Consider the following 23,562-nt stretch of genomic DNA (forward strand, 5'->3'; position numbering starts at 1 on the left):
GTGTGCGTGCGCCATCGTGTTGTACTCATGCTGTGTAAGTGCCATAAACGTGCGTGTATACTGTGTGTTCACACTGTATATGTGAGCGCCGGTGCTTTTCACGGAGATGTGAGACTGGAGCAGGAGCAGGCAGGTTAATTCTGCATGGTCTTTCTAAAAGGGGAGAGGAAGATAGAAGTCGCTGTAGTCGCTACAGAATGCACCCGGCTGTTGTTCCTTCTGCCTGAATACACATGAATGGCCAGACTGATCTTTCCCTGCTCTTTCTGTGCTGAAAAAGGCTAAGATGCTGAACACAGACATGTATAGCACATTTATGAGAACATGGCCCAATAGTCTGTGTGAGGGTTCAGTGGAGCGTCAGCAAATGCAGGAAAAACACTGTGACGAGTGGCCTTCTGCTGCTGAGCCAGTGTTACACTCTACTGTCTCAGTTCATGGAATTATACTTATTGTAGTGGTGATAGTTCTCGTGGCTGCATTCAGGCAATTCAGCCAAAAATAGGTTGGCATTTTAAAGATTGAGGAGGTATTGCGTAATGCTACATAACCTCAACAGCAAAGTGCGGAAGGAAGGGCTTGAAAATTAGATGGAAACAACATCAAAAATCTTAAAAACTGTTGTAAATAGAAAAATATGGCTGGTATGATAAAGAAGAAGCCCTCTGCGTCCTCTGTGACCCTCCAATTATGGGTAATAACATAATAATAATATAAACAAATATAAACAAATGTTTTATCAGTAATGTTCAGTAATACTAAATCATGTAATCTAAAATTTACAGTTGCTCAAGGCTCCCAAACAACTCTTCATTAGGCGGGAATGAACAAAGTCTTGGTTGTGGTTGGTCTTAAGAGTCAAATTCTTTCAAAAAGAAAATTTTGCTCTGTATATACGGATCGTCCCCATCAGACCCAACAAAATAGTGTTTCTGGTGCTACATTTAAATTTAATTATGTCCTTCCCCAAGAATGTAAAATTTTATTCTACAAAAGTACATTTATGCATATTTGACAAACGTTAAAAGACATACATAACTGATGACTGATGCTGAATGTACAAAATGTTATCCTTATTACATGGTAGTAGAAATTACGTAATTACAGTGTAGATATTATGCAGAATGTCAAAATGAATTGGTCTTTATTCATTTAAAAAGGAAATCTGTGCTATCTTGAATGAATTTCTTTCATTCATGCAAGATTTCATGTAGATGCTGAAGTCATTTAAATACTTGCCTCCGGAGGAGTTTTGTCACTTCTGAAAAAGATGACCTCTGATGACATCATAGTGATATCGTCGTAGTTATACCAGATCATAAATTTACAGAGAGCTGAGGTCATGATGTTACGTCAGGGCTCGCCTCAGCTTCACTGGCTTCTTTAACTCAACACAATGCCTGTTCCTGCAAATGCGTTTGAAACCTTCATGAGTTTTAGTTTAACAACAATCACTTTGTGAGCACAGAAAAAAACTACAGTTTACAGAAAAAAGAACCCTAACCCCAGTCTTTATCTGAACATATGAAGCGAACCACACAGCATATTTTCAGTGGCACTGAGTTGCATGATGGGAGGTGTAGGATCCCGAGTGGCAGGATACTTTAAGGTCTTCTGCTTCTATTTTGACCCCTTTTTTTTCCCCAATTGGTCACTTTCTGGGTGCCCCACATTCATGGGAACATCAGATTGCTGAATCACTGCCTTAAGAATCAGGTGTCTTGTTTTATAAAACCCTCTCTCTGCTAACGCACGCCTTCCTCTTCTGGTTTTGCTATTTTAAAAGGGAAAAAAAGGCCCAGAATGTCCTTACAAAGGGCGTTTGCTTGAGAAAAGTCATACAATGCAAATCCTACTTCAGCAAATTATAGAGGTTAAACTTACGCAGTCTGAGATGAAACATACATAACGGTACATAAAAGCAAGACGATAATACGGTGGGGAGAAACTTTGAAGCCGCACTCGTCTGTCAGGGAACAACTCAAAGCAACACATCACACAGTGCGCTCTGCTTACGACAAAATGAGATGTTTCAGAGAGCACGCGGTGGACATCTGGAAACTGATTTTGGATTCAGTTAGGGAGATAATTACCCAAGCATTGTCTTCCAATTCTAACAATGTCTAGGGTGTACAGATCAAACAAACTAAAAATTACAGGCAGCTTGGATTTCATATGGATGTAGGACACTGACTCTCAAGTTGAAGCTGCACTGACAGGTCTTCTTGGCAGTGCATAAAAGTGCATTCTGTATCAAGGCCAGGGTATTCTTTCTGAGATCACACACACATACACTTATATACACTTGTATACATACTTGTACAAGCAGGTGCACACACAGACAGTATACTTACTGTATGTTAATCCAAATATACATAAGCATTCGCACGCACGCAATGAAACACAACGCATACGACTGTTTAAGTAAAAAAGCAATGTCCTTGGATGCTCAGACGCACTTTGCCGCAATGTATTCGAGCAGACCGCCTCGCTGTCATGCTGCAGTAGTGCAGTCTACTCATTATCTTGTGTCATGTGACAGCATCTCTGAATCATTTGGCCCTGGGAGCTGAACCAAAAGGGGAAAAAACTCACAGCCGCCACTAAACTCAGATGACAGAGAAAGCGAGCAAAAACAATGTCCTTGTCCCTCCATGGATTACATAAGAAATTCCACTGCTGTCAATCACGCACTAATAGGCACTGTCCTCCAAAGACTTCTCCTCTGTAGGAAAATAGGTACAGCACCTAAAAAGCAGCACAGTTTTTTTTGTGTGTGTGTGCGTGTGTGTGTATGTATGCAATAACTCAATTTAGAGACTCTCCCTTATATTTTAGACATGTGAACCCTGTCAGTTTAATGAAGTTATCTTCTCTGTGCGTGGCAGATCCTTTAACCAAACCCTCAAATCTTGATATAAAAGGTTTGATGTGTCAAAATAAGCCACGTGTCGTTCTCCTAGCTGGTTAGTTGCCTGACCATCGACATTAAACTGATAATACAAAATATTTTCAGTAAGTATTTTCAAAATGCTAACATACCAAAGCAGACAAATAAATAAAACCTCCATTTCTCCTTTTTGATAATTACAGGTTTGTCCAAACAAGTAAAATGAAATCAAAACGCCAAATAAATCTAATAAATTTCCCTTTCAGTTTGACTTCAACATCTGCACAGGTCATCAGTCATAAGAAAACAGTGTAAAATAACTAAAGGCACAACATTTAATTTCTCCATCAACAGAAGATTAAGTAGACCATAATTTGATAGACTGAAATACAAAAATCCACATTGTAAGACAGTGTGACTATTTTCTGTTCCATTACACTCCATTACACAATCAAAATAAAATTAGCTCACTCCTACTGGACTGTCTAGAGGCACCCTGGGAAATGAAATCAGTCATTTCGGGAAACGTACATGTGGACAGACCAAAAGAAAGAAAGCCAAGTGAACTTGTAAAAGGTCCACTTTTCCTTTTTCTTTATTTTTGCTTCCTGCACATCACAAACAAAGAAACAATAAAACCATATGGGCATAAAGAAGTTGTTTAACCATCTAATCTGTGTGTCTTCCATTAGCTCAGATATCTATAAACAGAGCTGAATGATGTCAGCGACAGCAGACTCAATGAGCCTCCATATGAGAGAGAGAGACTGCAATGACGAGGCACATGACACTAGAGGACATGACAGCAAACCGCTTAGCAACATCAAGGCGCTGCAAAGGCGTCACGCTGATCAGTTACATCACGAACAGAAATATATGGCACCAACTTCTGTGGTTCAACAAGGACAAGAAAGCAGGAAGCAGCGACACAAACCGACGAGCCAGGCGCTGCGGGTGGCAAAAATGAAGAGCATTGTTGATTTTCTTTTTTCTTTTTTTTTTCCTTAACAAAACAAATTTCAGCACAGGGAATTTGTTGGGGTGTTTGTGGGAAAAAAAAAATACAAAGGAACACAACAGAAATTGCTCTAATAATTGTCTCTAGTGTAACAGCATGAGCCACTAACAGATCAGTCAAAGAAGAAGAGAGGATACAGTGCAGCATTGCCAGTCTCACCTACAATGTGTGATATGACTTGGGACGAAACTCTACATTGCCAATAAATACTGTATAACAGGTGACCGAATCAAGTATGATCGCCGCGCTTGGAGGAGCTGAGGGAGGAATGGAATGGATGGAATAAAACATTTGCCTTTGACGAGGGAGATCGCAGTTTGTGCCCTCTTTCCGACTGACATTCAGTGTTTTTTTCTTTTTAAAAGTAACCTTAATTAACCTAACCTTGATCAAGTGTTTATTATTGATGCCATTCTGCTGAGTCTCGGATCAGAAAACACTTAGGAGTCGCTCTCGAGGGCAACCACAATCGTATTCTGTCATTTAATTTGGGGGACTTGTTGTTTTTATCTCCTCAGTGAACTCGATGCAGCAGCTTCTCTACAAATGCAAAATAAATTAATCATATCGAGGCAGTGGTGGAAAACCTAACATGGGGACCAGCTGTGACTCCAATTAGGCTGCCAAAATTCATCTGGGCCTTTGTTATATTTCATGTTTTGTTGGGGTGTTTTCACACTTCAATCAGGATTTTTTATATATTTTTTTTAAACTGTCCCCAGAATTATTCAGGAGGTTTGCTGAAGAGTGAACGGTGTAGTCATATCCAGGTGCAGCTGAGGAAAGTGGTCTTCTGAGCCTCGAGGGATCTGCACCTGATATGAAAGCAATACTCTTTGCCCATTCAAGCTGAATAACTTCATCAGTTTGATAGTCACATTATGTCATGCATCAGTGCTCGGGCTATAATATCAGACGGACAGAAAGAGGGCTGTTGTTGTCGTCTGCAGGTGAGACAGAAAACACACGATTCAGCCCTGTCATAAGCAACTGGCTGGATGTGCTATAGCACTGTTAAGCTAGTTAAGCTGCATCTCATTTATTTGGATGAAGAAACGATACTGATGGACCTTAGTCTTCTGCCAAGTTCCTTCTCCATTAATCATGCTGTCTCTAACCGTTTTTTTTGCCTGAAAAAGGCTATTTGTAATGTTGGCTGTGCTGTCACATGTAATGTAAAGCCTATTAATGGAACAAGATGATCTTCTCGCATAAATGTCCATTTGGCAGCAGCATGCAGTAAGATCAAATTGAAACAAGTCTGATTTCACACTCATCCGTCCATCCATTAATTCTCTAACGCATCTATCAAGTTGATCACTAGTTCGTCACTGCCTTTAAAAGATAAGGCTGACATTATTAGACTAAAATCCTACACTGAAAAGGGATATGTGAACAAATACAAAGATACAGCTCTTCAGTGTGTATTCAACAGTTTTTAAATGACAATAGCATGTAGACATACTGTAAGTGATTACAAGACGATTTCATTGTTTGTTTTGCTCCTCGCACTGGGACCGTTAACAAAAGTAACATAAGTAATACAATTCAAGACTTAAATGTTCATCGGACATCTGTATCCAGAACAACACACACTTTGCCCTGGAGACAATGTCAACCTGACAGTACATCACTTTAGTCCAGACTGAAAACTATTAGATGGATTTCCATTAAATATGTAGACGTTCTTGATCCCCAGAAGATGAAGCCTAGAAACTTTAATGATTTCTTATCTTTTCATCTCTCTTCACTATCGGGTCAAAATTTCACTGAATACCTGCATGAACAACAATCCTCTCAGCCTCAGCTGTATTTTCTACTTGGTGAATGTTAGCATGCTAACATGCTAAATGAACATCAAACCTGCTAAACATCAACATGTTAGTGTAGTCATTGTGAGCACGTCGACACAATGGCTGTGGATTCTTAGGAAACAAAACAGGAAAAATAAAAAATTGAACCTCGTCACATTCCTGGCAGACTAATTTTGTAACTTCAACGCCGTTTTTCTACTTTTTACCTTGCGGTCGTCATGATAAAAGAGCATAACTGCTAAGGTGATAACTTTCAGGAGACCTCTGTGCTGTGTTTTAGTGTTTTAGTGTTAAATCTATTTCATGTTTCACTTGTAGCTGAAGCCACACGGCTGCACTACGGAAGCACCTTGCAATTTGTTTTCCTGTTTCTACAGGAAAGGTGACGGTCACATACTAGTCCCATCAAGCTACAAGGAGACTCCACCTAACCACCTTCTGTCCTTGTACTAAAGACAATCCCCCCTCTGATCAAATGTCTGCCAAGGGGCTTCTGGAGTACAACACTCGGGAGACAGCTCAACTTATTGATTTGACAGTGAGATCAAGCCTGAGTGGTCAGCCTGAAGTCTGAACCACAGGAACTACACGCAACCTTCGACACAGCAACAGACATGATAAATAGAGGAGAATTAATCTCCTTGGGGTCTAATGCTCTTAAACTGCTCAATTTTCCCACAGCAACTTTTAGGAAAGCTCAGTCAATATCACTGACACAGTGAAGAGGGGCTTACGCCATTAGAGCCTGAACTGCATCGCACATAAATCTTACGCACAGTGGCAAGGTGGTCAAAAAAGCTTGATAAATGAAGTGTTATGAGCGACCTCTAAAATGGTTTAAGTTTATATTGTATTAGGGTGAGGTTGCGGCTGTGTGGGTGCGTGAGTGGGAATCCATTTCAGGTGAGCCAGGCCCTGGAGTATCAGCTGCAGCCATGCACTTCTCATTACTCTGGTCAGCCTGCTATGAGCACTCCTCATCACACACAGCCATCATACTGCTGTCAGGCCAGCTGCACCAAAACACACACACGCACACACTCATGAGGAACATTTGGTAACACATCTTATCACCAAGGCTTTCATTTCAAGAGCTGCTGTCAGGACTATGCTCAACTGCATCGGTAGCACCCACATAAGTCATGAGAGAAATCTTAATCGTTCGATTGATGCATAGTTGCTGCGCTTCCTCTCATTCCCCTCAATGGATTGCTGTCTGTGCTGCTGAGTTATAGCTTTAAGAGGAAATAGTAAACACTGAATAGACAGTGACCGGTGTCACAATCAATACAGATCATCTGTAAATTGTAATTAGTATTATAATTACTGCAGGGAAGCATTCATCATAAGGTTCATAATTGGCATACTCACATCAAATGATCAAGTGACTGCGAACTGTGTGGTTCCTGAAATGTTCTTTAAAACGAGTATAAAGGATTCTTGTTTTGATTTTGACTTGATGAAGTAAAACTGTATTAGAATGAACTCTCACGTTTGGAATTTTCTCATAAATAAATTAGTGGACATGAATGGATTTAGTGGTAAAGAGTACAGAATTATCATCCACAATTCCCCTCTGTTTCACAAGTGTTTCAGTGTCTCTCAGCTTATTGTTGTGGTTTTTACGGCTCCTCAGTTTTTTCAGTTCATTGTCACCACATCAGTGTTTTCGGTTATTGGTAAGGTGCTTTAGTTTTAAGGACAGGCCTAAAGCGAGAGCTATAGCAGGAGAATTCAATTAGTTTAGCCGTTTTTGCAGGATTTACGATTATCATCTCACGATAAGACCACACAACGCCACCCTTGACCTTTCATGAGCTTATAGTGAGATTTGATATTGAGGAGATTACAAACTGAAGAATAGCGAGAAACTATTTTTATTGCTTTAACACCAATAATCAAAGAAAAGGAAATGGCTCTGTGCAGAAATCTCAAAGTGGCATTGGCTTTAGCTAATAATCTGACAGCTATTGTTACTGCAGTTATCCCACACTTGGGCTTCGGCCATGTTTACAGCCCCTCTTGTACAGAAAATAAAGAACAGGCCAATTTTTGCTTCCAGTATCTGAATGTGCTTTCGTTCGATTACTAATTAATGTCTTTTATTGCATGTATTCTGTCATGTAGAGGAATCAGATCTGGAAAACATGCATTTGCAATTCCTGAAGCAAAATAAAATATATATGGGGCTGTATGTGTTCAGATTAACTATTTAACACTGGAGCTGATGGAGCTTCATATGCGTTCGCCTGCATTTTGTTACAAAGCATATGTGTGACGGAAATGAAGCCGTGTAAAAACTGCATAAAATCTTATATCTATGGAGAGCCCCAGGTGTTGGGTGACAAAAACAAAAATAGTCACTATGTTAAGCCGGGTAACCATACACAGAACAGGACTCGAATGCACGACTCGTGAAAATAGGTTCAAAGTCAAACTCACAGTCTTTAATGTCCAGGGGCTGGTACACGGTATGTCAGTCCAGCAAGCAAACAAATTCAAAAGGGCAAAGTCAGGGTCAAAAAAAAGGGAAAAGGCCAAAAGAAAAAGTGGCAGACAAATGCTGGAACAGGAGACACTGAAGTACTAAGACAAACTGGCAATAAAAGGGAGGAAGAGTTCAGCTTAAAGAAGACAAGGCAATGAGACACAGGTGAAACCAATCAAAGCAGGGTATACATTCACCATTAAACAAATGCAGGAAGTGGAAGTAAAGAACTGATGGGCCAAAGGAGTACCAAAATAAAACAGGAAACAAAAACAACACACAGAAATACATCTATGACGAGATGTCACACTGTGTGCACAGATTTACGTGACTGTTTTGCCTTCCATGCAGTATTTATCATTTGTTTACTGGGTATAAGTTTTGTGTATGTATCTTGCCGTTTGAGAAACACATTCAAGCTTTAGACACTGGGGAAAAAAGTGTTTTGTGATTCAGAAACTGTCACATTCAATATGGCTGCAAGTAATAATTCCTGACATCAGCACCACCGGTTGATCACATCAAATAACTGCGCTGTGAGTCAGCTAGTTGGCTGGCTAGTTAGTCAGATTTACTTCGGAGGCACACTTAAAATTCATGAACATCCTACAGTGGAGTCTGCTGATGAGCAGATTCAGTGGAACCAGAGGATGATGCACGAAGTGATAAGCAGCTGGTTAAAAAAAAATAAGGGATTTTTGTGTTGTCTGTAATCTGTTAGTGGGTGCTGATACGATAAAGAGGTTACTTAGTTGAGCTGTTTTGACAGAAAATGAATGAAGCGGGGGAGAAACAGCATAAAACATATTTTATGCTGTCAAATTTAATCGAACGGAGCTATGACAGGCTTTAGGCTATAAACAGATTTTGAGACGTAGATCGTATTTTTACATGCTGACTTCTAGAATTGTGGATACACGATTTTTAAAAACGTCGTTAAAAGATTTACTAACAGAGAACAAAAGGAAAATTGTCTTTGCTGTCCTTTTCCCCCTGATTGCGTAATGGTCTCGGTCAGCTGGAACCACTGGGGTGAGAGCAGCCATATGTCATGGGGGAAAAAAAAAAAATAGCCTATTCAATATTAGCATACAAACATCAAGCACATAAATAATGCAAAAGTTACAGTTTCTTTGTTCAAGGATACATCACTCAGAAACAGGGATCAGCATTTTAGGTGCCAGACTGCCGAAAAGTCTTTGATAATGAAATGCTGAATGCAAATCCTGATCACATGTTGAGCCGCGGGGGAGGGTGGGGCAGGCCTTGATCTCAAAACAAAGCGGGCTCGATCAATAGAAGAGGTGTCCCATGAATCAAACCCAGCCTGAACCAACGCTGATGTGTTTTGGGGGAATTGATTTCCTTGTGCATTCTTTGTAGGTGCAGCCTCTACACCCTTAAGACCTACACAAAATCAAAGTGTTGAGACGGAGCTGACTTTAGTCGCTAAGCCTTACCGTTAAAAGTATGAGACTGACTGGCGCATTTCACCACCATGTTCATTTTCATCAGCACCAGGAATGGCAGCCTCATTTAAATTAACACGTGTCGATGAAAGAGGCCAACACAAATGAATCACTAACACCACATGCGACCTCCTCACCAAAGCGCAACCACCATCACTTCAGCTGGCATTTCGTCTGTGTTCTACACCTGTTCGGCCGAGTCCGCTCTGCCTTTAAGACTTCGGCTTGTGACAAATGGGCCTGTCCCGCACTGTTTACCCTCAGGAGCAGCTAACACAGCTAATTTCAAATGCAGGCCTCCCTAATCTTTAAATACATTTCAGGCTGGTTGTTTACTTTTTCCATTTCTCCCAGGCTCCTGCTACCAGCAAGATGAGAGAGAAGCGATCATTGCAGCGCACAGTTCATCAAAAACTACATTCATTAACCCCCCCACCCACCCACGATGAAATGTGAAAAGGGGAGAGGACGAGAATTTCTGAGTCAAACTAAAATTTGAGACGGAGTCTTTGCGACAGACTGTGCCAGGATGGCGAGAACGTTAAAGAGAAAGAACTGACAGTAACAAGGGCAGAGACAATGAGAAACACTTGAGAGAAAAAGAGAGAAAATAAATAAAGAATGAGCATCCTGGACTAACAAAAAAACTGCTAACAGAGAGCGAAAAATACAAGTAGGTAAACAGAAATGCATCAGAGTACCGCAGCCAAAGAAAAACAATTGTATAGGACGAATAACAGAATATAAGTGATGAGGTAGGCTGCTGCTCGACAGATCTGTCAAGTTTGATGTATGGGCCTCTTATCTACCAGGACCAAATGCATTATCAAAAAACACCGAGGCAACATGTCAATATGTCCTACTGTGAGCACATGAGGAACGAAACGGTTGGGTGTCAGTGTCTCCAAATCATGCCTGGAAAAAAACTCTTACTCCTGTGGCGCATGTTACATGGAGCAGGTGGGAGGGGGGCCACGAAACCATGACGACTGAAATGTGATGTCTTAAAGTTAGAGTTAGTGGGAAATGGCAAACCACACAGCAGGTCCCTGGTGTAATCATAGCACAACAAAGCCAAGCATTGTTTACCAGTTTACGTAATGTTACATCAATGAACCTCGAAATAAAGCTCTAATAATAACAAGTTTCATCTGAGATGTCTTGTGTTGTGCGCCGATCTGAAGCACAGCAATGAGCGTGAATAGATGAGCCACTGCTGTGAAGGCTAAAAACGGAATATTGCATTATCAGGTGACTTTGCAAAGGCAGTGCAGTTTTATCTTATTGTCGCGCTGATTGAATGAAGGCCAGCAGTGATGACATAGCAGCAGGGACTGAGAGGAGAGTTTATCCTCTGGCCACGAGGAGGGACAAAGGACAATGGCTCAGAGTTTGCAGAGAGAGAATATATAAACATCTCTCTGCTCAGCTCTTTTCCATGCTTATACAGTCATCCCTTCCTTCCGTTCATTGCCAGTATAAACCTCACTGTACTTTAATGCTTTAACACTGGGACGTTGAAAAGGAAGGACTTGAAAGCCCTTGAGGCTGAGTTTTGAGGTCTCAATGAGGTTCTTGATGAAAACCCTGCAGGCTGTTTGTCCATCTGTCTGACAGTGCTCAGTAAATAGTTTGTTGGATGAGACAAAGACTGAATATTTTTGAGTTGTTTTTACTTCATACATTTTATTAACCGTCAGCGGTACTCTAAGTCCTTTTTTTCATAGGCCCAATAGTTGCATACTCAAGGTGTGGGGCTATGTCAGGCCTGCGTCACAGTCTTATTTACTTTTTATTGTTCTTTGAATTTTGACATTCTGTAAAACACGCATTCTTGCATTCTTAGTCAAAGTTGGATGAGAAGATCGTAGTTTTTTATTAACTAAACAGACATGAGAGTCACATCGGGAACAATATGTGAAGGCATATTTCCCAAAATGTCAAACTTTACCTTTAAGTTTACAGGCATAAAATACGGCAGCCACCAGCTCATCAAATCTCTTTGTGGAGGTAAGAAAGTGACTTCCGGTGTTGACTGACAGTTTTTCAAGGACTGTATCCCAAGGATTAGTTAGGTGGATGGCCCCTTTGTTCTGTGAGCCAGCTTGCAGATTTCTGTGGCTTTTCCACCAGTGATTCTTGTTATTTTCTGACAAGGCACGTCTGTTCCCCTCCCACAGTGTGGTTTGCTCCCCTACACTGATCTGAGATTGCCGACTTCAGGTGTTCGTGGCTGTTCTCATCACTGCTTTCTTGGAATGTGTGCTGCGAAAGTCTCCTTTTCACACTCTGTTTATGTTGACATTTCCCGGATCCAAAAGCTTAGCCCGTCACGCTAACATGTGTTTTATTCCAAAAGAGGTATTGGGTCTTATCACTGATGTCACTTTCCTTCTCACTGTCAGGTTTGCCCTGAGATTGTGTTGTACTTCACCACCTGTGTTCTAAGAAAGGCAGTGCAGCAACAGCCAAAACTGTCAGGCTAAACAAACAAATACACCAGGCTTTCAGTTTTCCACATCTGAGACTAGCTGAACCATTTCCATCTGAGATCATATCAAAAATTGTTATAAAAAAAGTACTAAAAATCCAGACTTTCTTTGGGCATTTTGCCCTTTTTTGAGAGCTGAGAGCGAAGAGAAAGACATGAAAAATGGGCTGATGAAGATGGGTATGACAGCAACTGACAGCCAGGAATCTAACTGCAGTCTCCAGTCATCATATACAGTGTAATAGCAAGATTTGTACACTGAATCTGACCAGAAGACCAGTCTTCTCCCCTTCATACGCATTTAAATTGTTTTTACTCTAATGCAGGCTTTGTTTATGTCCCCTGTTCCTTATACATGCATATAAAACATGCTCTGCTGTTCTGCCCAACACAAAAATCTCCTTGGGTTGAATCATGACATTCAGCTTCTGACGGTTGCCCACATTTCAGTCATCCTTGGGAGGAGACCGAGCTGGCAGACTCACATCGGCCATCCAGGGACAATGCGGCAGGCAGGCAAGCAGCTCTACTACAGTAGTGGCATGGCAGGTTCAGCTGAAGGAGAGGCACTGACACCCATACTAATGAGACTCTACGCTGCGCAGTGACCAAGCGTATGCAGGAGGATCAGGCAGAAACAATCACACAGCGACCAAAGAGCATATTTGCCTCGTGGAACCCCTCCACCATTCAGAAATCACTTGCTCTCTTCTCTTTCAATCTCAATCCTCTCAAGTTTTAAAACATTTTGGCTAATCTACAGCATGCTAAGCATTCACAACAAAACAGCCCAGACAACAACCAGACATCCATCTTGTTACTGCAGAAACAAGAACCACTGTTGGTCAGTTGGCTGACTGTTTACTGACTGTCTGACTACTGAGTTTCTTTTTCTCCTGGATGGCTAACTCACTGACAACAACTTTATTTCATAAAGCTATATACTATGTGTTGTTTACATAATTTGTCATTTACCAGATTTACGTAAGCTCGGGCAGGTGGCTTCTGGGCTGGATGTGGCCTGCGAGCTGACAACTGAAAAACTGGTTATTTTAATCCCCAGTGGCACGCGAGAAAACATCAACACGAGCTCTCACTTAGCATTACAAATACTGCAGGTACTAAAAGTTTATATTGTGTCAAAACCTATGATTTGTCAAAGCAATTACGGTGTGCATACATTTAAACATTAGTGTGTAGAAAAAGGCATCCGCACACCGAAGCCCCCAAAAATTCCGAAAAGACTTCAGTTCAGTTCTATGCTATCTCAATCGAGTTCACTAAATACAAAGGAGAGGATCTTTTCTTTGTGTTAGCCCATTGAATCACACCCATATACCACCAAACTATGTAAACCATGTTTGAATTTCAAGCAAAGTATTTTGGATAAATAGTGAGTACATGTTACTGTAACTGTCTTCCAAATTAAAGAGCAAAATAGGTTGTTTCTGACACCCCAATCAGCAGGAAGACATGTCTGCACCGTCCAAAAGGTTACAATTAAATGTTAATAAATAAGTCACATTTACGATGTGACAGTGCTGAAATGGTTAATGTTTGGTTTGGGCATATGAGTTGGGTTTGGGTTTAAATGACTACTTTGTTAGGTGACCTTTGTTTTCATGATTACTATAGTAAATTCGGTGTAAAGTCTAAGGCAGCTCCTTTGTCACAGTACTGCTTCTAACAATCAGTGATCGGCCCCAGTAGTCCTGATCTGAGCAAATTATTTTCCTAATGTATTTTGTCTGTTTTTGGTTGTCAAATACGACTGATCAAACCAAGGCTGAAGTTAAAACAGTTTCTCAGCTTGCATGACGAAGAGCAAATGTAACAACAGCAGAACGTGATGATATTTACTGTACATATGAGTTTCTGCGTGAAACACAAATTAAAATAGAGCAGAGGAGGATTAGATGGAGCAATAAAGGAGATAGAGAAAGCCGAAGTGCGAACAGCGACCTTTGGGAGCCCTTTGCAACTCTCCAGATGAAATTCATTACCACCCCCAACAGATTAATAAATAGTGAGATAGCCTTGTGATGACAGACAGATGCTCCCCGTGCAGGTGGAGCATCTGAGACTAACATTAGTTCTGTCATTAGTCTGGCGCTAATGCCCGACTGTGCATGTTCCTGCAACAATACCTACTGAAATGTATAGGATTCGAGAAGAAGGCATCTCCTTTATCAAAGACAGCATTCCTTTGGCAAAGGCTGGAATCTCTGAGTCATGTGGGATTTGCCCTCCAGCCTCCTGCGAGGCTCAGGGGCGTCTTGCTGCCCTGTTACCTGCCAGCCTTCAGGAACAGCTGCCTCCCTCATGCTGTGAATTATGCAACAGTGGTGTTTACAATGAAGGCACATTGCCAGTAGAAACAAACAAGGATGTATAACCTTTGCAGGGTGAGGATGGAGACCAGACGAGAGTCTGTTCCTGCTGTCCTACGGTTAGCACGAATTTACAACCGACAGCTCAGGGTGACCTGCTCACTGACTGACGCTCCACGCAGGAGGACGACAATGAGGCAGGAGGTCCAGTCATGTTGAAGAAATCTCAGCAACAGAGACAGTCTGCTGCAGCGACTGTGAGGTTTAGTTGCACACAAACACAAGACAGCAGTGGAATTGCAGCAGTCAGTTCTCTACTCGTGTGGCTAATCCTGACGCAGTGACAGAGCAATGAAAGTTGCTGTATTGCATCACGCATCTTCCCTCTAAATCCAGTGAAAACACACAGCACTGATGTCCATTAGCCATAATAATAAGACAGGAGCAAATCAGTCTGTTAAGTACTGTGGTTGGTTACTAATATTTTGTTCGCCCCTGGTTTTACCTTCTATATATTTATTTTGTTATACCGTGTGCTGTATGATGAGGTGGTGAGGACATAATGAACACGCATCGACAGTATGACAAGATCTCATATAATCGTGTGTTAGCAATTATTCATGCCACCCTGAGTACTACTTAAACACAACAAGTCTGACTTTGTGCAGTGGGTGAGAATGCATATGAACGCACCATGAATAATATATAGACAGCATAGAAACAGAGAACGATAAAATATATGCTAATGCCTTTGTTAAGTTTAAGAGTGTGAAGATGGTGACCGCATTGTCATGCAAATCTCTCGCAATGCTAATCACTGAGATAAAACAGAGAGCACTAGATGGTTTATCGTTTCAGTTTGGGAAGATTTATACCTCAGGGATTAACAAAGAATAAAACATTGTGCTGAGGCAAACTGAAGCAACCTTAGGCTGAAAGCTTGTACAACTAATACAGATGTCTGGACGAAAAATATCTGTATGGTTATTGGCAAAGGTATACGTAGAAGTTAATACACTGACAGCATCCAGGATGATAGACTGCATGCACTGAGGACCAAAACTTTATTAAGAAACAAACATAGTAGCACACCTTGTGTCATGTGGTAAACTGTTCTATTTAGCCTCAAGGTTATAGTGAGGGTGAGTGATCATGAGGGTGTTTGTGTTTAGCTGCAGTCCTGGGGGACACATTGCATCTATCTGTGAAAAGGGAGACAGGCCTCAAATTGCCTCACCACTGAGAATGACACAGTGCACCATCACTCCTTCCAGCTACAGTCAAAGTTTGTGTGTGTGTGTGTGTGGGAAGAGGGGAGGATTCGTGTGTGTAATGTCACAAGGTTGAATGTTGTTCTTGACTGTTTGTGGCCCTGACAGTGAAGGGGCTGTGTGGGTGCGCTCGAGAGTCTCTCCTGACCAAACATGGTTGCCAGTTACTAATGTAGTAAACAAGACACAGGGCCAACAAAACATGTAGAAACCAACTTCAAAAACACATTAAAAACAGATAACGTAAAAAAAAATAAAACCTGAAACATGGATTAACGTCCTACAAGGCCCACACACAGTGAAAGTTTGACTAGGTGGTCACAAGTAGCTCCGTCTCCTACATAAAACAAGTTTGAAATATACCTATATTTTCAAGACTAATGCAGAAACAAATATTTTCAACAACAACAAGTTGATGGTCATTAAAGGGGCTATGATCAGTATTTACAAAATTACAATGCATAAAATGATGGATGTTAAAGGGGATGAGCAAAGCGTTAAATTATCAGCTGTCACAGTGGGCCGATAGCGTCTTTTAGCTCAAAGTTTTGGTTTCCGGTCCACTGAGAAAAAAACTCACTGCATGTCTGTCCAGCACCAAACAACAGACAAACACATCTAACATCTAAAGCTGGCGGACATAGAGGAGCATTTGATAGCTAAGCTAAGATATTTCCATCAGGGGTTGGTGGAGAACAAAAGGAAGCTAAAAGAAAGTTAAATGCTTCTAAATGCTATTCACCATACTAGTATTACAAGATGATGATATGTCACTTTTGTATTCATAACACACAATATTGTGTGGTTTTAGTACAATGGTCAAAAACTTGTTATTGCACATTTAAAGAATCACATCCTCCCTTACTGTGAAAAAATAAATTGCAAAAAAAAAATTGTGCAAAACACTTAACAACAAAATACAAAAATCCTAAGTAGTTATTAAGAGAAATGTGAGGAAAAAATCAAGAACAATATGAGAGTAGTTGAATAACTAATAAGTACTGTAGTCCCAGAAATTCCTGCATAACAAAAGTGGTCAAAAATCAGTTATTGCAGGTTTACTTAACATATTTGTTAACTAAAGTTGCAAAATGTTCACACTGAATGTATCAGCAACACACTGACTGACAACATACTTCTTTTGTTTTCCCTACAGTATCAGCTGCAATTCAATATCACACAAAGAGTGTGATTGGTAACAATAGGCAAAGATCAATGTGTTTACCTCAGTCTTTCCCATAACTTACCCAAAGCCCATTTGTTACCTAAACTACATCATAATGATCTTTAGTGTCAACGTCCTGCAGCTCAATCATCCAACTATGACTTAAGTGTGGTGCAAAAACATGAATTCCTTCACTGAAAAATGTTACTGAACATAATCCAGGCAGCAATAATATTACACTAAAATGTTCTTGGCATCTCAAATTATAAGTAGACTTTCATGTAAGACTGTCACAAGGTACATGAATGTATTCTTGATGGTTTGGCACTTACTGCACTCTGCAGCTGGAAGTTGTGATATCGCTGCAGTTTTCTAACTGTTCTGTTATCTCAAGCTATGGAAGTGACATGACGTTATTATACAAGATCTTGACATTGCGCACAGGCAGGATTAAATCAATGCAAAGCCATGGTGTGATTTCCCAGTCTCCAACTCAAGCTTAGTTTAATCTGCATTCCACAAAGAGCTGCAGTATTCCTGCCTGAAGTCCTCCATTCAAATGCGTACATGTGTGTACATACAGTATGTGTGTGTATGAATGTGTTCGTGAAAGTGCATGTCAACCTACTGGCTTGTCGAAGTGACGCAAGTTTTTCTCAGTTGTTGAATTTGATGCTGTTTGCACGCTAATGTGTATCCTCCACATGCAGCACTTTTATGTGTGTGTGTTTTTAATAAATAACTAATGAGAGTAGGACACTGACTGCCAGGATACTGCTGTTGCTGTAGAGACACATTAACATATTAAAGGTCGATGTCCTCCTTGAGAAATAGTAGATACTTTAAAATGAAAGGCCTAATAATGAGAGGGAGGCATTTTTCACCACATGAATACTTACATTTTTTGAAAATTCTGACAACCGCTCCTGGGTAATGTGGGTTGAAACAGCTAATCACAAAGGCGTGAGGAACTCTCACAGTCTAGCTGTTATTTTTTGGATGCCATATGTGCAGTTCAAAGAAAAACTGTTACCTCAAGTTCCACATTGACCATCACCAAGATATAGAGATGCACTTTCAAAAGGTGGATATGTATTTTAAACAATGCAGTAGGAACTGTGTTGGAACTGAATCACAACTTTTATTCAGTGTCTATGCTCAGCGCCAATGAAACAATTAATGTGTCCTTTCTGTAGGGATGCTAAAACTAACAGTGTTGAGGTGGTGGATGAGCGTGTAGCGCATCAGATCAAAGTTTGAGCCTCATCACAAAATTATCTTTTGCATTTTTATTAACTCTCACTCTCTCTTTCTGTCTCTCTCTCTCTCTCACCGCCCAACCAGTCAAGGCAGATAGCCACCCACCTACAGCTGGGGTCTGCTCCGAGGTTTCTGCCTGCTAAAGTTCTTCCTTGCCACTGTTGCCAAGTGTTTGTTCATGGGAGAATATTGGGTCTCGCTATTAAAAACTAAATTAAAAAGTATGGTCTTGACCTACTCTAAGTGTCATGAGATAACCTTTGTTTTGACTTGGTGCTATAAAAATAAACTGAATAGTAATGATCTTTATCTAACCCTAACAGAGTGTTTTAATTGCCCCACCCAAACCTTTCCTTAGTGCTGGGGTTGGCCGTTTAGAGGCTTTCTTTTTCCTATGTAGAAAATCTCTCAGCATCCTGATACACAAATCAATACATTTGCCAAAAAAAGAATCCAGTATATGTTGCTGTTACAGGCCTGTGAGCCAATCCAATCATTTCATTGGACGGCTTACCTGTCTGTCTACCTACATACCTGCCTATGGGCGCACACTCTGACCGTGCTCTCATGGGACATGACCGGAGTCCTCCCACAAGGCTAGGCAGATATATTGCAAAGAAAGTGCAGCCACAACTTCCCAATACTAACATGCTAGCTTGACAGCTGTGAGAAGGCCTACTAACAATAGCCATGAGATTTTATGTAGCAGCTACAGTAAGCTGCTAAAGAGCTGCAGGCAACACTTCAGCAAGGCTACCAACCTCACTGTGTCCTGCTGTTGTGTGAGAAAGTACTCGCTGTGTGTAGCTTGAAATCAGATAGAAATCAGCCTTTCACTGACCTCTTTACTGAAACAATATAGTTTTGTTTGGGTTTACAGTCAACAGATACACGAGCTGTTGGAAGTTATGCCCTCGGGGAATGTTTGCTGTAGCATTAGATCAAGAGTGTGGTCAAGTCAACTTACAGTTTAGGATTTTAACTGTAAAAATGTTGGCATTCTAAGTTTAAAAAACTAAACTTGTAATTTTCACAGAAGACTAGCGATACTTTGTCTTTCTTAACACTACTGAACAATCCCAAACAAATGAGTTAATACAGTCTGGCTTTGGGGTTGCTTTTATATCTTTCAGATCTAGTATCTGTTGGAATGAAAATGAGTACAGTGGAGTATCTCTTTAAGCAAATAGGCTTAATTACAGCATGAAAATTTTCAGCCACAGGCTCATATCCACTGGTCATCTATCTACTTATCTCTACTGACATGTGGAACCCTGATCCTGGTATCTGTGCATGAAATGATGTGGATCCATGTATGTCAAAAGGTGAAAACAATCTTCTGGTGTGGTGAGTAATAAGTCGAGATGGCAACAAGCATGATAACATGTGATACCGTATCCATATGGTGTTTGGGGCCAGGGCTGCGACACAGGCTCACCCGGGGTCAGGTCTCGGTTTGAGTGAAAGTAATCGGTGGCAGAAGCCAGAAGGCAGACATCCTGTGGTGTTAATCTTCAGAGGGCTTAGATCTGCTCTCTGACTTCCCATCAAGCCTACTGTCTGTGCACACTGACGACTGATCACCAGACAGCAAGTAGAATATATGAAATTAATGACGGCACAATCAATTTAATGTGCCGTTAATGAGAGGGACTCTTGCTGCAGGCAGTTTGAGTCAGGAATTGATCTTTTTCCTTGCGCAAAGTACAATTTTTCCTTCCACCTTGACTGCACATTCATGTTTGTTTACCACAATGTTCCCACATGCTTGGCCATCAACACATTAAAGTCAATCTGAGAACATTTCTCTGCCATCCTGCAGCTCTCTGGAAAATGTATGTGAATTTATGCATTTGATTTCCCCTGCCAGAGGGAAGCAGCATTTCCAAATGGCAAAATCTGTTTTGAACACCAGTTTTCTTATATTTACACAGAAGTAATTAAAGCCAACTTGTGATTCAAGGGCAGCAGATATTACAATGAAACCCTGTGAGCTCTGTCCCTGTCTGAAAATTATTTTTATATACACACAACCACCCACAGACACGATCACCAAGAACTGCCCCAGAAATTCAAGCAAAGGTTATAGAATAGAAATTCTCTTTGTAGTCACAAAACAAAATATCCCAGAGCTTTGAATATCACCCTGCATTATTTCCACAGCTTCCTCTGCGCTCTTCTGCACTGCTTCTTCTTTCACACAACAAATGCCTCTCAGTCATGTTAGGCTGCTGCTCCATCAAGGCTGTTTTATTTCTTGTCCATAACAATTAGCTTTTAGTTGTGTTTGATTGTGAACTGCAAGCAGAACAAATAATCCGCATCTTTATCAACTGTTTGTTCAAATTTCGATTGCATTTAAAATCAATTTCAATGCTTAATATCCCGAGAAAACTATTATTCCTCGGATGCTGAATGAAAAATAATTGTCTGCCATGAAAACATTGACGTGAACAAACAGCTGTTGCTGGGATCTTCCCCACATTGGACACATGAGACACAATTAATCACCAGGGGACACAGACTCATTAACTGCTGTGTGCTGATTAATTGTCCCTGGTGAGGAACGCTCAGCTTAACATGCAAATTTGTGTCACAGGATCCATTCAGCGACACAGCCCAGGCAGGAACTTATTGTAAAATGACACATGCGGGGAGATAACAAGATGCTTGTCAGGGGTCTGCGGTAAAACAGTTGCTTCTATTTTGAGCTCTTACAAGAAGTGGAAATGGTGAGATGTTACAACTCTGATGAGTACTGAGAGAGGACTGAGATACAAACTTTGACGTGATGCAGAAAACTGTTTGTCTTTTGGTTTGATAAACAATCGTCCGGAGAGGAGAGGAGAGGAGAGGAGGAGAGGAGAGGAGAGGAGAGGAGAGGAGAGGAGAGGAGAGGAGAGAAGGAGAGGAGAGGAGAGATTTTTTAGCGGCGTGACCTAATGGCAGGAAAGGTCACTGACTCAGCAGCACAGAGCAACATCAGAGGAGGCAGACTTTAATCACCTTCAAACACTCCATCAGCTCCTGCACGAGGTGGACTGAGAGCAGCGTTGCCAAGGTCATAACACCTCTCTGTGTTGATGTGTTGAAGTAATGTGGAGTGAGATGAGCCGCTCTCCTCAGAGATGAAACTGTACCAGTCTGCTCTCCATTTGAGTCCTCTTTATCCACAAATTGGAGAGAGCGATGATGAGACAACAGCTGATCAGATGGAGCACTAAGACACTTCGTGGTAAAGAAGGAAGTGTACACATGGCTGCCATACTTCTGTCTGAACTGAAGTTACACCGATGCCCGGTGCTCATGTTAATATGGAGCAGCAACAGACTGAGATCAGCTTTTGAAGTCAAACAGGCAGGAAACACATTTTCCTCTCAAACATGAACCTGAGTGCAACAGGCATAACAACAGGAAAGTATGTAAGAAATCCATGCTAACTTGTTTATAGCACAACATCATTCGCTAAAAAAACAGCAGGTCGAGAGACACGAAAGGGCGGCGAATCTGATATATTGTAATTACCTTGTGTCTGTCAACTGACCTTACTCCCACCACATACAGCAGATGTAGTAATGAGATTGGCAGAGGAGAGACAGCAAAAAAAAAAAAGCAAACAAAAAAAACAGACAGAAATAGGAGACTAAGAGAAGAAGAGAAGAAAAGACACTGGGCTTTAGAGACTGTTGTCCACGTTCATTGAAATGTCAATTAGGCCGATACCTTGTGACATTTCTGCTCTTTCTCTCCTCATGGTACAGCTAATGTGCCCCAGCATGGGCAGTCACACTTCAGAAGGCCTTATAATGCTGAGGCTCTAACACAGCGGGATAGACACACAAGAGCCTAACTCTCTCTTTGCTGTCTTTTTGGAAACAGAAGATAGAAAACTCTTCCTATAGTATTTGCTGTTATGAGCTGTGGTAGAATAAGTATTCAGATGTTTAAATGAAAACTGGCGACCAGTCCAGGGTGTACCCCGCCTCTCGCCCATAGTCGGCTGGGATAGACTCCAGCCCCCCCGCGATCCTGACAGATAAGCGGTATAGAAAATGGATGGATGTTTAAGTCATCATGTAAAAGTGCTCCAAAATGTACCGGAAGTCTGACTCAGTTTAGTGCAGTAACAAGTGCAGTATTTTCTTCCAGTGCAGTGGAGCAGAAGTATAAAGTAGCGTACAACTACATCAGTCAAGTAAAGTGGCTCAAAATTAAATTAAAAGTAAATGTACTGAGTTACATTCCTTAACTAATTGCTGGTGAAACAGGGAAGAGCTTTCAGAAGACACAACCCACCTAATGCAGCCTTTTCAGACAAGGACAAATGTTCACCCAGACAATTTGCATGACAGCAATCTAAATGTCAGCTTCATGTATTCAACATCACTGTCGGTGTGGTTTACAGGTTCAGTCATTGCCAGACACCACAGGGTCTTGGTGTAAAAAAGACTTGTGTCCTGTGTCCTTTGACGTCATACTGATGTACGTGATACTGTACAGCATCTTGTCTAATCGCTCCCTGCAGCAGCCCTGACTAAGCCAGTTTTAAAAAACACCCACCATCCTGGAACAGAGCCAGTTGGGTTTTTCTTCAAACTCTGGTACAGTATCATCATGACTGTTGGCTCCCTGCCAGCAGATATGACATTGACACCTTAGTGAGAGCCTACCGTCCACCACCACCAACAGATCTGTTTTATACAGGACACCCAGAGCTTTTTCCAGTACTCTGTTTGTACTGCTCACTGCTGGGTTTGCTTGTTTTAATTCTCCTGCTGTTTAAACAATTCCTGTGCACGTTTAAAAGCCTGCGCAGGTTCAGAAAACAGCAAAGGCCTATACTGTGATGTGCAAACCTTTCAGGCTGTCCGAGCATTCCTCTACCGTCACCAGAGGCTTGTACACTGCTACACACTGACATCCTTCAGTGTGCCATCCACAGATTTGTGGTCCCACTGAGCTGCAGATGAATTATTAATCAGCCATCCACTAACAAAATGGGCTTTTAATTGTAGGAACTCTTGTTCAACAACAACTGAAACACAGGCCTCAATGCAAACTGGTTACTGACCCCCCTCACACACACACACACACCCAATGCATCATTCAGAAAAGACGTGTGCTGCTTTCCATCCACACAGGGATCCAGCCCCTGCTGGATCCAGCCCCTGCAGCCCCTGCTCCATCCAGAGGACAGGGTGCCCCATGAAATATGTTTGCCACATGCTACTAACATTTTAGATACCTAAAAAAGTGGAAGATTTTTCCCATTATTCTAGGAGTGAAAGTGGTGAAACTTCAAAGGAGAGGCAGAAGTAGTAGGCTGCTGCGGTTTCGCTGTAGTATGAGATTTTACAGGTGTCAAG

General features: G+C 41.3%; 1 protein-coding gene across 3 annotated transcripts in view; it reads right to left on the bottom strand.

Annotated features, from left to right (window-relative positions):
* dlgap4a (discs, large (Drosophila) homolog-associated protein 4a) overlaps positions 1-23,562 on the bottom strand; it is a 72,126-nt gene that overhangs the window by 47,591 nt on the left and 973 nt on the right. For 2 of the 3 annotated variants that reach the window (XM_046396705.1, XM_046396707.1), the window contains exon 1: positions 8,165-8,327. The exons of the other annotated variant lie outside the window; for it this stretch is intronic. The gene's annotated coding sequence lies outside the window, so the exon portion shown is untranslated. Of the gene's footprint in view, positions 1-8,164; positions 8,328-23,562 lie in introns of those variants that run through there. 3 annotated transcript variants of the gene reach the window in all.

Source organism: Scatophagus argus, chromosome 8 (genome assembly GCF_020382885.2).
Source record: "Scatophagus argus isolate fScaArg1 chromosome 8, fScaArg1.pri, whole genome shotgun sequence".
NCBI classification, from domain to species: Eukaryota; Metazoa; Chordata; class Actinopteri; family Scatophagidae; genus Scatophagus; species Scatophagus argus.